The following is a 14,436-nucleotide window of genomic DNA, read 5'->3' as shown; positions in this document are numbered from 1 at the left end:
AAAAAAAGAATACAAACATCAGAAAACCAGAAGAATGATTCAGTAATAAAGTCAATTTTGAAAACACTACATGGTGTCATCCCCACCACCCCAACACACAATATACATCTGTCATATTTAAAGCTCTGAGGATAAAAGATCTGTATGTACTCTGTAAACTCTAGAACACTTATGGAAGAAATTGAACATGATACAAAGAAATGGAAAAACGTTCCATGCTCATGGGTTGGAAGAACAAACATTTTTAAAACATCTATACTACTCAAAGCAATCTAGTTAGTATCCAAAATCTAAAAAGAACTTATTAAACTCAACACCCCCAAACCAAATAGTCCAGTTAAGAAATGGGCAGAAGACATGAAGAGACACTTTTCCAAAGACATCCAGATGGCTAACAGACACATGACAAGATGCTCAACATCACTCATCTTTAGGGAAATACAAATCCAAACCACGATGAGATACCACCTCACACCAGTCAGGATGGCTAAAATTAACAACACAACAAATAACAGGTGTTGGCCAGGATGCGGAGAGAGGGGAACCCTCTTACACTGTTGGTGGGAATGTAAACTGGTGCAGCCACTCTGGAGAACAGTATGGAGGTTCCTCAAAAAGTTAAAAATAGAGCTACTCTATGATCCAGCAATTTCACTACTCAGTATTTACCCCAAAGATACAAAAATACAGATTCAAAGGGGTACATGCACCCTGATGTCGATAGCAGCATTAGCAACAACATTAGCCAATCTATGGAGAGAGCCCAAATGTCTATTGACTGATGAATGCATAAAGAAGGTGTGGTGTGGGCACCTGGGTGGCTCAGTGGGTTAAAGCCTCTGCCTTCAGCTCAGGTCATGATCCCAGGGTCCTGGGATCGAGCCCCACATCGGGCTCTCTGCTCGGCGGGGAGCCTGCTTCCTCCTCTGTCTCTCTCTCTCTGCCTGCCTCTCTGTCTACTTGTGATCTCTGTCAAATAAATAAATAAAATCTTTAAAAAAAAAAAAAGGCGTGGTGTATGGGACGCCTGGGTGGCTCAGTTGGTAGGACGACTGCCTTCGGCTCAGGTCATGATCCTGGAGTCCTGGGATCGAGTCCCGCATTGGGCTCCAGCTCCACGGGGAGTCTGCTTCTCTCTCTGACCTTCTCCTCGCTCGTGCTCTCTCTGTCTCTCTCTCTCTCTCAAATAAATAAATAAAATCTTTAAAAAAAAAAAGAAGGTGTGGTGTATATATACAATGGGATATTATGCAACCATCAAAAAGAATGAAATCTTGCCATTTGCAATGATGCGGATGGAGCTAGGGTGTATTATTCTAAGCGAAATAAGTCAGTCAGAGAAAGGCATACGATTTGATCTCACTCATATGTGAAGTTTAAGAAGAAAAATAGATGAACATATGGGAAAGGGGAACAACAGGAGAGAGTGAAACAAGCCATAAGGACTCTTAATCATAGAAAACAAACCGAGGGTTGCTGGAAGGAGAGGGGTGGGGTATGGGCTAGGCTAGATGGGTGATGGGGATTAAAGAGGACACTTGTGATGAGCACTGGGTGTTGTATGTAAGTGATAAATCACTGAGTTCTACTCCTGAAACTAATATTGCACTGTAAGTTAACTAAGTAGAATTTAAATTAAAAAATGAAAGAAAATAAAGCTCTTAGCAGCCGTAAAACTTAGAAAATGCTTTATCTTTGTTTTTAACCCAGTCTTTATCTGACCATGGCAAGTTTTTTTTTCCCTCTTCCCTTCCTTTTCTTTCAAAAGTGAAACTTGTTTTATTGTCTCTTGGAACTAGTATTTCTCAAATAAACCGACAAAGCAACCAACCCTTGAGGATATGCTGGCAGATCCAGTAGTGTTGAAAAGCTATGTACAAATAAAAGTCATACATGCTATATACACACATACATAGAAAAAAATCCATCAGGCTGTTCCCTTAAGATTTGTGCATTTACTCGACAAAAAAATATTAAAAAAGAAATACTGCTAAATTCTGAGAAGGCAAGAAATATTTTTTAAGTTGAATTTTGGTGTCCATTAGAACAAGTACAAGAATGTTTAAGTCTAATTATTGATACACTACAAATGTATTTCTTTGTATCAGTTGTTCCTGTAAGGTGTCTCCAATACTGTCAATACATACAGATGACTTGTGCCCATTTTATAAGAGTTTTGAAAAAGAGTTTTAGCATTGGGGAAAGAGCTCCAGACAGGCTTTTTAATCCTGGACCAGCCATTAAATAGTTTGTGTGATTTTGGACCAGTGATTCAAACCCTCTGGATTTTAATTTCCTAATTTCTAAAATGAGCAGTATTACAATTCTAGTTCTGCTCATCTTCAAAAAGTTTTAAAGCTTTGTAGTTCTATCTTTGCCTGACAGAACATCAAATGCTAGGTTTTTATTTGAATACTGAGTCCTTGGACCTCTTGGTACCATCATCAGTTACTGCAAAAACAAACAAAAAAGGTCAGTCAGCTCTAAGGTCATCTCCATGGCAATGTGTTTTACAGGACACCTTAGAAGAGAGAGACAGAGAGCAGTAGATTTATTTTATTGGTTCTGTTAATCTTATGTCAAGTAATTGGTTTACCATTTGGATGTTCCAGAACTTGTGACTGCCATAGATCTGTTGCCAGATGTTTCTAAAGAGGATGTTGGATATTTCTGATGCAAGCACCATTGTTTCTAGGCCTTGAATGCTCAGACCTAAACAACACAGAAGGGGGTCGCCATCTTTGGAACCTCTGAGAATCTCTTGGATAGGATACCAGTCTACTCCATTTGTTTTATCACTTTGCCTACCGTTGGTGCTGGTGAGCTCTGCTTTGCGTGGGAAGTCTTGGGTCAGTGTTTCTCCAGTAAGTCACTGTCCCCCTTAGAAACAGGGAGGTCTGCGCTCTGCTGGATGGAGAGAAACTGACCACAAAACCAGGGGCTGCCAGTGATGACTGGTCTCGTTGGCCCCTTTGTCTGCTAAAATCTCCCCAAACAAGCTCAATGTTGTCTCAGCTGCCGGCTGTCAACTCTGGCTTGATTAACCAGTACAACAAGTTCTCAATACAATAGGATTAACAAAAAAACAAAACAAAACAAAAAAACCCCCCCAAAACCTTCTGAATTTGTTTTACTGAGATTTGACCTGGACACACATTTTCCCTTTTCTTTACTCAAATTCTCCATGTCCAGCACAGAACACTGTTTGAATCTGGATTTTATTTTTTTATTTTTTTTATTTTTTTAAAGATTTTATTTATTTATTTGACAGAGAGAGATCACAAGTAGACACAGAGGCAGGCAGAGAGAGAGAGAGAGAGAGAGAGAGAGAGAGAAGCAGGCTCCCTGCTGAGCAGAGAGCCCGATGCGGGACTCGATCCCAGGACCCTGAGATCATGACCTGAGCCGAAGGCAGCGGCTTAACCCACTGAGCCACCCAGGCGCCCCGAATCTGGATTTTAGTGCAGAATTTTGCAAAAAAAAAAAAAAAAAAAAAAAAAAAATCCTGCTGTTTGTGCTTCTTCTCCTCTTCCCTGCTTTTACTAGTTATTGGTAGAAACTTTGAGTTTTCGCTTTCTCCACCAAAGGCTTCCTGATGGACAAAAGCCAATTTGGGTGGATGCTTCATGGTTTAAGAAAAACGTTTTTAAAGTTTTTACTTCAAGTTTTGTTTCTTTTACCTTCTGAGTGGCTGCTTGGGATCAAAGAGAATTCTGGGTTTGGAGTTAAGTGTGGTGCACTTCCTCCTGCTTCCCTGACCCTGGCGCGGGAGGTTCCAGAGGGCCCTGGGTGTAGCTTGTGCCGCCTTCCTCCCCACGCGGGCATCGACAGGGGCCACTGTGTGTGAACGTTCTGTATCAACTCAGAGGACCCTACCAACGCCCTCTAACCAATTCCAAAGCTTCCACCAGTTGGCGCCGGGGGCATGGTCAGCCATTGATTGCATATGGAACCAGACAGAGTACGAGGTACACCCTTTCTCTTGATGACATTTGAGTGTCACTGTGTTTATGGCTGATTTAGCACCCCCTAGGAGGAAGTAATCACTGCACAGTCCCCGAGTGTCTGGTTAAAGGACTAAATGCAGACAAGTGTTGAGTGGACTCTGTTTCATTAATGATGTATGAGGGACCGTGGTCACTATGACTAACACAGCTATAAATGGGTCATGGCAAGGCGTAAACATCACATGCTCCTCAGCCTGGACTTAGGGTGACACTGGGGAGACATGTGGTATCATCACCCTGTACCAACCAAAGTGTGTTCTTCCCACGTGTAAACTAGAAGTGGGGCCCGTGTCTTTTTGATTTGGGTACAAAAGGTGCGTGGGATATCTGGAGATTGGCTTTTCAGCAGGGTGCCTGACAGCCCCCATCGTTCTTACGAATGTCCCTACAGGAGAACAGGATACAGCCCAGTAGCTGACAGCTGCTGTCTAGGCAGCAAAGCGGCGTGGCCCGGGATGCCGCCCAACACACTTGCATTCCAACAACCCGACAAACAAGTGTGCTTTGCAGCATGAGCACTTTTAGCTCTGGATCCTTTCCCATTGTTCCCATTTGTAAAATTGAGCCCTGACCCCAATTCTCCAAATTCCTGCATTCTGGTATTCTGCTAACTGACAGGTATTCCGAGAATACACTGAGTCCCACAAGGCCAAGGATGGAGTCTCTGGTCCTTTGGGGACTTGGCAGGGCTGGAAGGACCATATGTGACCATAGCCATATGCAGTGTTCTGTGTCCAGGGTTGCTGGGTCCTCTTGGATTCCACTGCGACCCAGGAGGGAGAAGGAAAGCTGGGGGCAGGCACAGGGTTGGCTGCAGAAGGACAAATGCCATGATTCCACTGTCCCATCAGCTGCCTGCTGCCTGGCTCCTTCTAGAAGGGAGAACAGAGTTCACACTGTAGATTAAATAACTGTGTCAAGCGGCACTCATTAGGTGGTCAGAACTGACACCATCAGCGGCTTCTCCACCCCCATATGAAGCACAGGCCAGTGATTTGGGCACAGGGGCCCCCTCTTCCACCAGCTTCCACATGCTCCCCATGGCTTGTGGGCACGGCAAGTGAAGGGGAAAGAGCACAGTTCCCCTGGGAAGTGTGTTGCATAAAGAATTCCACGCATTTATTTTTCTAAACCATCTGGCCCTCTTAAAGTGGCAATGATGATCCGGGAAGACTGGGTCAATATTTCCCTGTGTTTCCAAAACTGTCTCAAAATCAGAGGTCCACAAGCTGACCCCAGTCATGGGGTCCCTGAAGGATCATGGTAAATGGTTCATCCTATACATCTCAGTCTGGCCATAATTTCATCTGCCAGGGACATATATGTGGTGGTCAAATTCCAGATCAAGCTTGTCGCAGAAATGGCTCCCATTTCTGGGTTGCAGATGGCACTTCACAGTCTGGACACTTCTGGGAGAGAAATCACACCTCACAGAAGATGCGTCAGTGACAATTTGCTATGACTCATCACTCCCTCCATGCTGCTCAGAGAAGCTGAAGGAATGTCTCAGCTTTGAGTGCAGATTGTTGTGAGTCTCTCACTAAGCCAGAGGGACTGGCCGTATGTCACCTAGCACAGTCACCACAGCAGTCAGATGGCTTGAGCGTCCCATGATGGGACTGGAGCTGGGTCCCAGGGCCGGTGTGACAGCACCATGGTGACCCAGCACATCAAATCAACACTCCTGGGGTACCTGCGTGGTCTCTCGCTCATTCCTGCTGCCTCATGCTGATGAATGTGGCTTTGGCTGTAACTGCAAGTCCAGTTCTCCTCCTGTTCTCACGTCCCCGGTGGTTCCGCTCGTCAGTTCTCAGGGCCCTGCTGTGGGCCAGGTGCTGTGATAGGCAGTGCGATGTGGAAATGAGTAGGACATGTCCACACGCTCCCGGAGGTGACAGCTTTGTGGCAGGATAGCTATGTAGAAAAGACAAGAGAGGACAGAGAGGACTCCTAGAACAGATAATTACCATGCAGCATGTTATGCGGAGAGTCATGGTCAGAAGCCAGAAGCCAGGGGACTCTAGTCCAAAGTTATAAGCACAGAGGGAGAGGCCTGAGGGCTCTTCTCATGTTTCAGAAGCAGTAGGTGTCCGGCAAACCCAGAGTATGGGGTGCACGAGGGACAGTGATCAGATACAAACCAGCTGGAAGGCCCGGATGAGGCTGCGAAGTAGCTGGTCAACAAAAAGCAGTTCAGCCAGAGGTCCTGCACTGGGAAGGAATTGGTATCTTGCTTCTTCTTGGTGACTGGCATGGACCAAAAACCGAGTTTCTAAAAAAAAAAAAAATGCTAAAGAAATATGAGAGCCTGTGCTGACTGCTGTTGGTAATGTTTTTAGCTGTATAATTATTAATCTTTCCCTCTCTTTGCCTCTGGTTTGCATACCATCCAAAACTTCCCTGTTAGAGGTGTGGAAAAAGCCCCAGAGTCAAAACACCTGAGTTCAAATGCCAGCTTGTCTTTGCTTCCAGCTGTAGGACTTGGAGCCCACTCCTTTGCCTTTTGACCTCTATGTATTTCATCTCAGCATTGAGTACAGGCCTACTTTGGAGACACTGTGGGTTTGGTTCCAGACCATTGCAATCAAGCGACTGAAATGAACTTTTTGGTTTCCCAAAACGTGACTTTTTTACACTATTTTGCAGTCCATTAAGTGTGGACTAGCATTAGGTCGAAGAAACCAACGTACATGCCTTAAATAAAATACATTATTGCCACAAAACTGCTAACCATCATCCGAGCTTTCAGCAAGTTGCACTCTTTTTGCTGGTGGAGGGTCTTGCCTTGGTGTGGATGGCTGCTGACAGATCAGGGCGTTGCGGGTTGAAAGCTGGGGTGGCTGTGGCCACTTCTTAAAATAAGACGAGAGTGAAGTCTGCCTCAACAAAGGACTTTTCCTTTATCTCAAACAGTTAGAGGCCACTGTAAGGTTATTAACTGGCCTGATTTCCATCGGGTTATGTCTCAGGGAATAGGGAGGCCTGAGGTGAGCGAGACAGGGGGAGGACTGGTCGGTGGAAAAGTCAGAAGGCACACAGCATTTGTTAAGTTTGCCCCCTTCCATGGGTACGGTACACGGCACCCCGAAACAATTACAATAGTAACGTCAAACATCATTGATCACAAATTGCCCTAACAAATATAATGATGAGAACGTCTGGACTATTGTGGGAATTTCCAAAACGTGGCAGAGACACGAAGTGAGCAGAGGCTGTTGGGCAAACGACGCCAACGTATCTGCTCAACACAGGGTTGCTGCAACCCTTGAGTTTGCAAAAAATGCAGTATCTGCAAAGTGTGATAAAGCGAAGCACAAGAAAACGAGGTGTGTCCATATCAACAGAAGCTGTGTGGCAGCAATGCTGTAACTGTTCAATGACACAATGGGCTCTAAGAAAAAAACACAGGAAAGCAAAGCTTTCTAAAAGACCTCGGCTACTGAACTCTCCTCAGGGCTCCCTGGCCATGACTGTGTCCCATGGCTACCCCTACTTTGAAGAGATACCAGGAGGTAGAGTGTTTGGTCACTAGCCTTTGTAGTAGAGAAAAACAAGGGTGAAGGTAGTTGAGAACGGATATGGAGAGACCCCCAGCTCTAGTGTCAGCCCCGGCAGCCAGAGATCTTTGTTTGTGTAGTTTTATTTCTCCAGCCACTGACAATAAAAAAATGTGAGCATTCCAGTTAGAAAAGATTCAACCTGTTCACATAAGTAAAGGATACAAGGAATGACACCCAGGAATAATGGAAAATAAATGTGTAAATAACGTCAAGTGATCTTTGCATTCCAAGAGACTTGACCATATCCATTAGCCAGTGGAGCATAAACAACCCCCCCCCCCAAATCCAATGGCTTAGAACAAAGCCATTTATTACCCTGGATCATATGTTCATGGCTCAGCTGATTTAGGCTGGGCTCACTTGCGCATTGGGATCAGCTGGGGGCTCTGTGCTAGATGGGGCTTGGTTGGGGCAGATGAGCTGGGGTGGCTCAGCTGCACGTTTCTCATCCTTTTCCTGGATCAGCAGGCAGGCCAATGGCAGATGTGCAAGAGAGTTAGCAAACACATGTGACACCTCTTGAGGTCCAGGGTCAGAACTGGCAAACCATCACTTCTGCCTCATCCTGTTGGCTGAAGCCAGTCTCATGGCCAAACTCAGACAGGAGGAATTTATACCCTATCTATGATAGTAGGAAACTAAAAAGTTATATGGCAATGGGGATGGATACAGGGAGGGGTAGAGAACTGGAGCCATGATTGCAAATTTACCACAAGCACCAAAGGTCTTGCAAGTTGTAACCACAAGGTTAACATTATACTCTAATTCTCTCAGAAGGAAGCCATCCTAATTTAGTTTGGAATTACTTAGATCACTAAAGCCCGAGCTAATGGTTTTACCTACTCAGAGTTCATGTTACATCCACAGAAACAAGAGATGAAGTTTCCAAGTGAAAATGAGGTCTTCAATCTTGACTTTCACCTATCATACGGATTTTCAAGCTATCCCTAAATGTATCTCATGAAAACAAAACTAATGCTTCCTTTTTTTTTTCTTTTTCTTTTTGCAGGCTTGATGTGAAGAACTGAAGAGAAAGAATGGATTCAAATGAAAAAAGCTCATGAAAACATTTTATATATTTGTATGAAGATTATGAGCCTCCTGAACGCCTGAGACTCCGACAGAAATGTCTTGTTTGTACATTTATATCTCTGCCTTCTAGCTGGCTGCACTACTTACTATAATTTATCTTCATGTTTGGCACCTTGCAAAGTAAATCAGCTCAAGAATTTACCAACTGGAGGGTGTGCTTTTGAGGAGGAACAGGATTTTACAGAGAGGGATAAGGCAATATGCATAACAATGATTTTGATAGAAAGTTCTCTACACCGTATTTTGATCAATATTTGGAATGTATTTTAGTTCTTCACATCCTAAATCATATCAATAAACTTTTTATGAGTTCAAACTTGAGTAAATATAAAATGTGAATCTAAATGAAATTAATTTTCATATCTTCAGATGGCTACATATTCCCCTACATGGAGAGAAAGGAGATCTGGGCCAGCCAGGGGTGCGTGGGTGGCTTAGTCAGTGAAATGTCTGGCTCTTGGTTTTGGCTCAGGTCATGATTTCATGGGGGCTGAGATGGAGACCCGTGTTGGGCTCCACACTCAGTGGGGAGTCTGCTTGAAGATTCTCTCCCTCTGTCCCTTCCCCCACTAGCACTCTCACTCACTCTCTTTGAAATAAAAAAAAAATTAATAAGTATTTTTTTAAAAAAGAGCCAGCCAAATCCCACGTTGCTTGCAGGGGGCTTCTCCTTCTGAATAACTGGGTAGCATGGATAAAACTATGGCTCACCGATGATGGCAAATGAAGTTAAATATTGCCTTAGGAACTGGGCATCGTTGATATTCCTCCTCCAAGGACGACCTTTACAGTGAATGCCTTTTACTTCCATAGAGGCTCAGAAATTTCCTTTGCCCAGATGAGAGAGAGTTCATCAAAAGGCACAACAAAATAAAGCTGAAAGATCAGGATGAAAGAGAGGGGCAGTTCATACCTTAGTCATCCAAAGAAAGGTGAAATGTGTCTCCTGTTGCTAAGATGGAGAGTCTTTGTGAAACTTAATCAGTGCCCAACGCTATCATAAACCAGAAAGAGCCACCCATGTCCCTCTAGAGTCTTCTGATCTTTCCAGATGCCAGAGTGACTTCACAGTGTGAAGACCCGAGGAACCAGATTCAGGGAACCACACTATCTTAAAGGCAAGTGTGTCTCCTGTCTGATATGCAGAGAACCCAGCACCATGACTTTTTGCCTTGCTTCAGGGCCTCTCATTCATAACAAAACAAAACAAAACAAAACAAAAAACCCAGACATACTTCTAAACATCTGAAGCAAAAATTAGCCTTTAGCTTTTCTGTTTTGTAGAGATCAGTTTCCCCAAGCAGGACTGTCATGCGCACACACGTGACTGGCTGTGGATTCAGTAGGGCCTGATGAGTCTAGGTTTTCCTGAAAGGGTGGCCATCTGGTTTTGCGGGTCCCAGGTATCTCTCTGGGCTATGGCTCAGCCTGGAGATCTAAATCTAATATAGACACATGGCAGGAGAATGTCAGAACAGAACTTGCTTACCTGGCCTGCCTAATCGTCTGTCAGCAGAACAGGTCCTAAATAACATGGCATTGTGTTGCCTCAGGCCATTCTGCTCCTTCCTAATTAGGGTAGTTGGGTAGGGTTTGTTTTTTTTTTTTTAAATCTCTGTGTTCCCTTTGTTTATTTATAAACGATCCATATTCAGTTTCAAAACGACATTCTGGTTGGATGTTACAGAAGCTGTCTTCACATTTTCCTGCAGTCTCCCAAGTCAAATGTGAAGCCTAATACAGAGTGGAGGCATCAGACAAATTCAGCGATCTGTGGAGAGCTTTTAATTTACTACGTATTTTATTTTGCTAAGGCATAAATTCACTGTATTTGGGATTTAGCAAGTTCCACATTCTATCATCCATCGGACAGCACATATAATGTAGGAAAAACAGTATATTTTCAATGAAGTTATTTAAAAAATTCACTAAATGGCTCTTTAAAAACCCGTATATCATGTTGAAACAGCCTTATTTATCTTAGGCGTTTGTAATCAACCAATCAGTACGCAACTTTTCCATGGGGAAGAAACCAGATAAAAGTAGTTGAAGGCTAGTGAGGAGAGAGAACAAAACTAGAAATGACATCAGTTTGAGCAATTAAAGTAAAGCATAAGGTACAATAGCATTTTTAGTACAAGTGCTGTAAATGGTACGAGTGTCAGCTGTTCCGCTGACAGGTGGGGATGTTTGAGTGTGATCACAGTCGCTCCGCCCACACTGCCTGGCTACCTACTCTGTGGCAGGCTCTCCGCTGAGTGCTGGCAGGAGCAGGTACATTCACCCAGAAGATCACCTTGCTTCAACCACCCCTCCTCACATCCCCTCTCCCCCCTCCCTCCCCGGATGGGATTTCCCCATACTGTGCTTGAGTGAGTGAAAGAGAAGGCCCTTCGAGGTTCAGGACTGTGTGAGACACTTGAAAAGCTTCTCCCTTTGGAGCAGAAGCCATCTGGAATAAGCAGGGCTCTCCAAAACCTTCTCAACCACATTTTTTTAAATGATCTTTACATTTTAAGAGCACAGATTGGAAGGTAATTAGCTTTGCTTCCAAGGTCACTTCCTGAGTAGCTGAATGACAAAGTAGAATTTTAAACGTTAGGCCCAGGGCATTGGACATGATAATTACTCAAATGAATCCCTCATTTCCAACTAGAACAGTTAGAGGATTTACAAAAAGCCTCTCATTTTTTATAAGGAACACTACTAATCTGAACGTACCAGACCATGCAGCTACCACTCTGACGTTCTTGGGCTGACACACAATTAGGGCTCCCGCCTCTGAGATAAGACATGGAAAGTTTCATGAGGAATGAGAACAGGGCTCATCTGGATTCAAGGACCTCAGGTTGATCAATTACAACTAGTTACCCTTGAAGGGGTGTGGCATCACCCAGTGCTTTGCAATCTAGCTTGAAATAGAAACCGCATTTAACTTGGTAATTGATGCTCCCTTGGGATTTTAACCCGATGCCGAATGTAGGCATCGATGTGGCCCGCAGCTACTTTCTTGCCTCACATACCATTAATGACATTTCTGTGCTTCTCTAAGAAGGATATATAGTACTATAACATTCAGACATGATTGTGTATTCAGTCAACAAGCCCCGCACAGAGCACCCACTTGGAGAGAACATGACCCACCAGCATGTTGCTAGGTGAAGAAAACCATTCGAGTTTATATCCTGAGTTCATTCTTTGTCTAAGCAAATGACCAAACCAGCTTTGATTCTGCACTGAAGGCAAATCACACTGTCAAAAAATATATATATGCTGACTTTAAAAGAGGGGATTCAGCTGTAAAATAAGATTATAGCTTTAACAACACCATCACCTAGAGGTGTTCTTCAGAGAAAGAAAAACAACCTCAATTAAGCAATCATTTTCAGATTCTGGGAGGCACTTGGCCTCATATCCTTCAACCCAATGTTTGTTTATTAAAGGAGAAAAATCACTCTTATAACATTTGACTTCTGTGCAAAATAATTCAGTGCCACCCTTGACTAAGAGATGCTGCACCATCAGATAACAAGGCTCTTTTTTTTATGACCAGCTCTTTCCCTGGTTCAGTGAAGATATATACAAGACACAGATTCCACCGGGAAAGGGACTTTCCCTTTGGGGTTTGGATGCCTGCAGATGGGCTGCAAAGCAAAAGCAGGTCTGTCCTCTACAATCTAACTTTCAAATGTGATCCTGAGTTGGGCGGAGCAACTGGGGGGTGGAGTGGAATGCAGGCAGGGCTTAACCTCAGTGCGGGTTGCTTATGGTCTCTAGACAAACAAAATGAGATTTTTAGGCTCCTCTGGAAGCAATTCCTACTTTTTAACGTTGCACACGCATCTACGGTATGCTAGACAAGACAGGGTGCTGGAGGAATTTGTTCAGGAGCCTTCTGAAACACACCAATGTTCAAGCCACACACTCACACAAACCATACTGTTTTACAGCTTTAATTTAAAAAAAGGGGAAGGGAGGTTTTGTGCCTTGCTTATAACTTTTTTTTTTTTCTGGCTTGGTATGATACCGCATCTTCTGGCTCTAACCACACAGAGAAAGATTCTTGGGCTCAGGCAACCCTCACCCTCCTCACCCAGCCTGACCTGAGCTTTCCTGCATTCAGTGGGAGGTGATGAACATTTGAAGAAGCCAAAGGAAATATGTTGACTCCTAGGGGGTTGGACACCCATGACGGCATGGATTTTTCTGCTCAGTCTTGGAAATTAGGCATTTCCTTAGTGTTCTAAAATCTGGCTGAATCCAACTTTATTAGAATTTCTTTAACATGGCATGCAGGATTTCTTTAAATCTGCAGGCAAGAAAACTGGCATATTTGTCCCTAGTGATTAAATAATTGTGCACAGACCAAGACTCCTTAAATCGTACACAAACAAAAAACCATCCCCCCAAAAAAAATCCCACCCCAAGCTTTTTTTTTTTTTCCAAATCTTGAAGTCATTGCCAGGCACTGTGATTATGATAATGATGGCCGAGGAGGGTAGGGCTGGAGGCTTCACTTGGAATCCAGGTAAACCACATACATACAGACTGGAATTGGAAAGGAGGAAAGAGCCGGGAGAGATGTTCCTTAATGAGACCCACTGGGCTCCAGACTGTATAGTTAGACTCTGGTGGACTGTTGGGACCCCAACCCCCAGACTCAACATTTTGGCCCTACTTTACTTACTGCTTATTTCCCTAGACTTTTTCCAACATGTTTTCTTTACCAGCTGGGAAAGGAACTCTCTCCTCTCTGTGTTCTGGAAACTTCCCATCCGGATAACTGGACTCTGGCTGCAGATATGCTGAAATAACTGTGGCATTAATTTCCTCGGAGAGTGTGCATCCACCAGAAGCTTTACCAGTATCTGTCCCCCTGGAGTCATTCCTTCATTTGGCCCTGGATATAAACAATAATGCCTATTGCTGGCTGGAAAATAAACCATGGGAATTGGCATGTTTTTCAACGAGAGGTCACAGAGAACAGTGCTGGCAGTGACCCACCATATCCCCCAGACCTTTCTTTTAGAGGCCGAATGGAGGCAATGATCTCTAACAGATGCACCATTAGGCAAGACCTACATCTGAAAGCTTCGTTGATTCAGATACTCAGTAATTAAGTTGTGGGCCAGTGAGCACATTATCTGCAATCAAACATGTCCCCGATCAGTGATTAGACAGGCAAACATGTGACCCCATTGTCTCCGCCAAAGGATGATTATGTAACAGTCTCTCGTCCTCAGACATCATGGTTATTTGCCAACTTTTGATCTCAGTAAATAAGCTGAAATCACTTGCTGTGGTTCTGGGAATCAGATTTTTAGGACAACCGACTCTTCTCTGGAGACCTGACCCATTCGGCCTAATAACAGATGTACTAAGAACTCTACAGAGACCCAGATGCAACGTGGGTGGGTCAGAGAGGTGGGAGCTGCAAAGAATGTCTGAGGGGTGGCCTGGCGTCACGTGCTTTACCCAAAGACATGTCAAAGAACATGCTTTTAAGCTTCAGGGCTTTCTTGCTGCTTTAGAAGTAGTGAAGAGAAACGTGTGTAGGAGGGAAGGAGGGTGAGACAGTGAGAAAGAGAAAACGAGAGAGGGACAGAGGAAAAAAGGGAGAGAGGATTTGCTTTTAGAGCCCTGGAGTCAGGTCACTGAGGAAAATTCCGTGGCTTCCCTGAGGTCTGGCTGAGCCCAGGAAGCCTATCTGTTTCGTGCACAATTGAACACTCATCATCTATTTTTTTCTGAAGAGTAAGGAGGATGCATGAGAGCTT

At 44.0% G+C, this 14,436-nt stretch overlaps 1 protein-coding gene across 1 annotated transcript in view; it reads left to right on the top strand.

Annotated features, from left to right (window-relative positions):
- SMPX (small muscle protein X-linked) overlaps nucleotides 1–8,987 on the top strand; it is a 53,318-nt gene extending 44,331 nt beyond the window's left edge. The window contains exon 5 of the mRNA XM_032840830.1: nucleotides 8,577–8,987. The gene's annotated coding sequence lies outside the window, so the exon portion shown is untranslated. The remainder of the gene's footprint in view (nucleotides 1–8,576) is intronic.
- The last annotated feature ends 5,449 nt before the right edge of the window (nucleotides 8,988–14,436 follow it).

This window comes from Lontra canadensis, unplaced genomic scaffold, assembly GCF_010015895.1.
Source record: "Lontra canadensis isolate GAN:19392208 unplaced genomic scaffold, GSC_riverotter_1.0 scaffold116, whole genome shotgun sequence".
Classification (NCBI taxonomy): Eukaryota; Metazoa; Chordata; class Mammalia; order Carnivora; family Mustelidae; genus Lontra; species Lontra canadensis.
The sequence above is the reverse complement of the archived record's forward strand: the minus strand, read 5'-3'. Positions and strand labels throughout refer to the sequence as shown.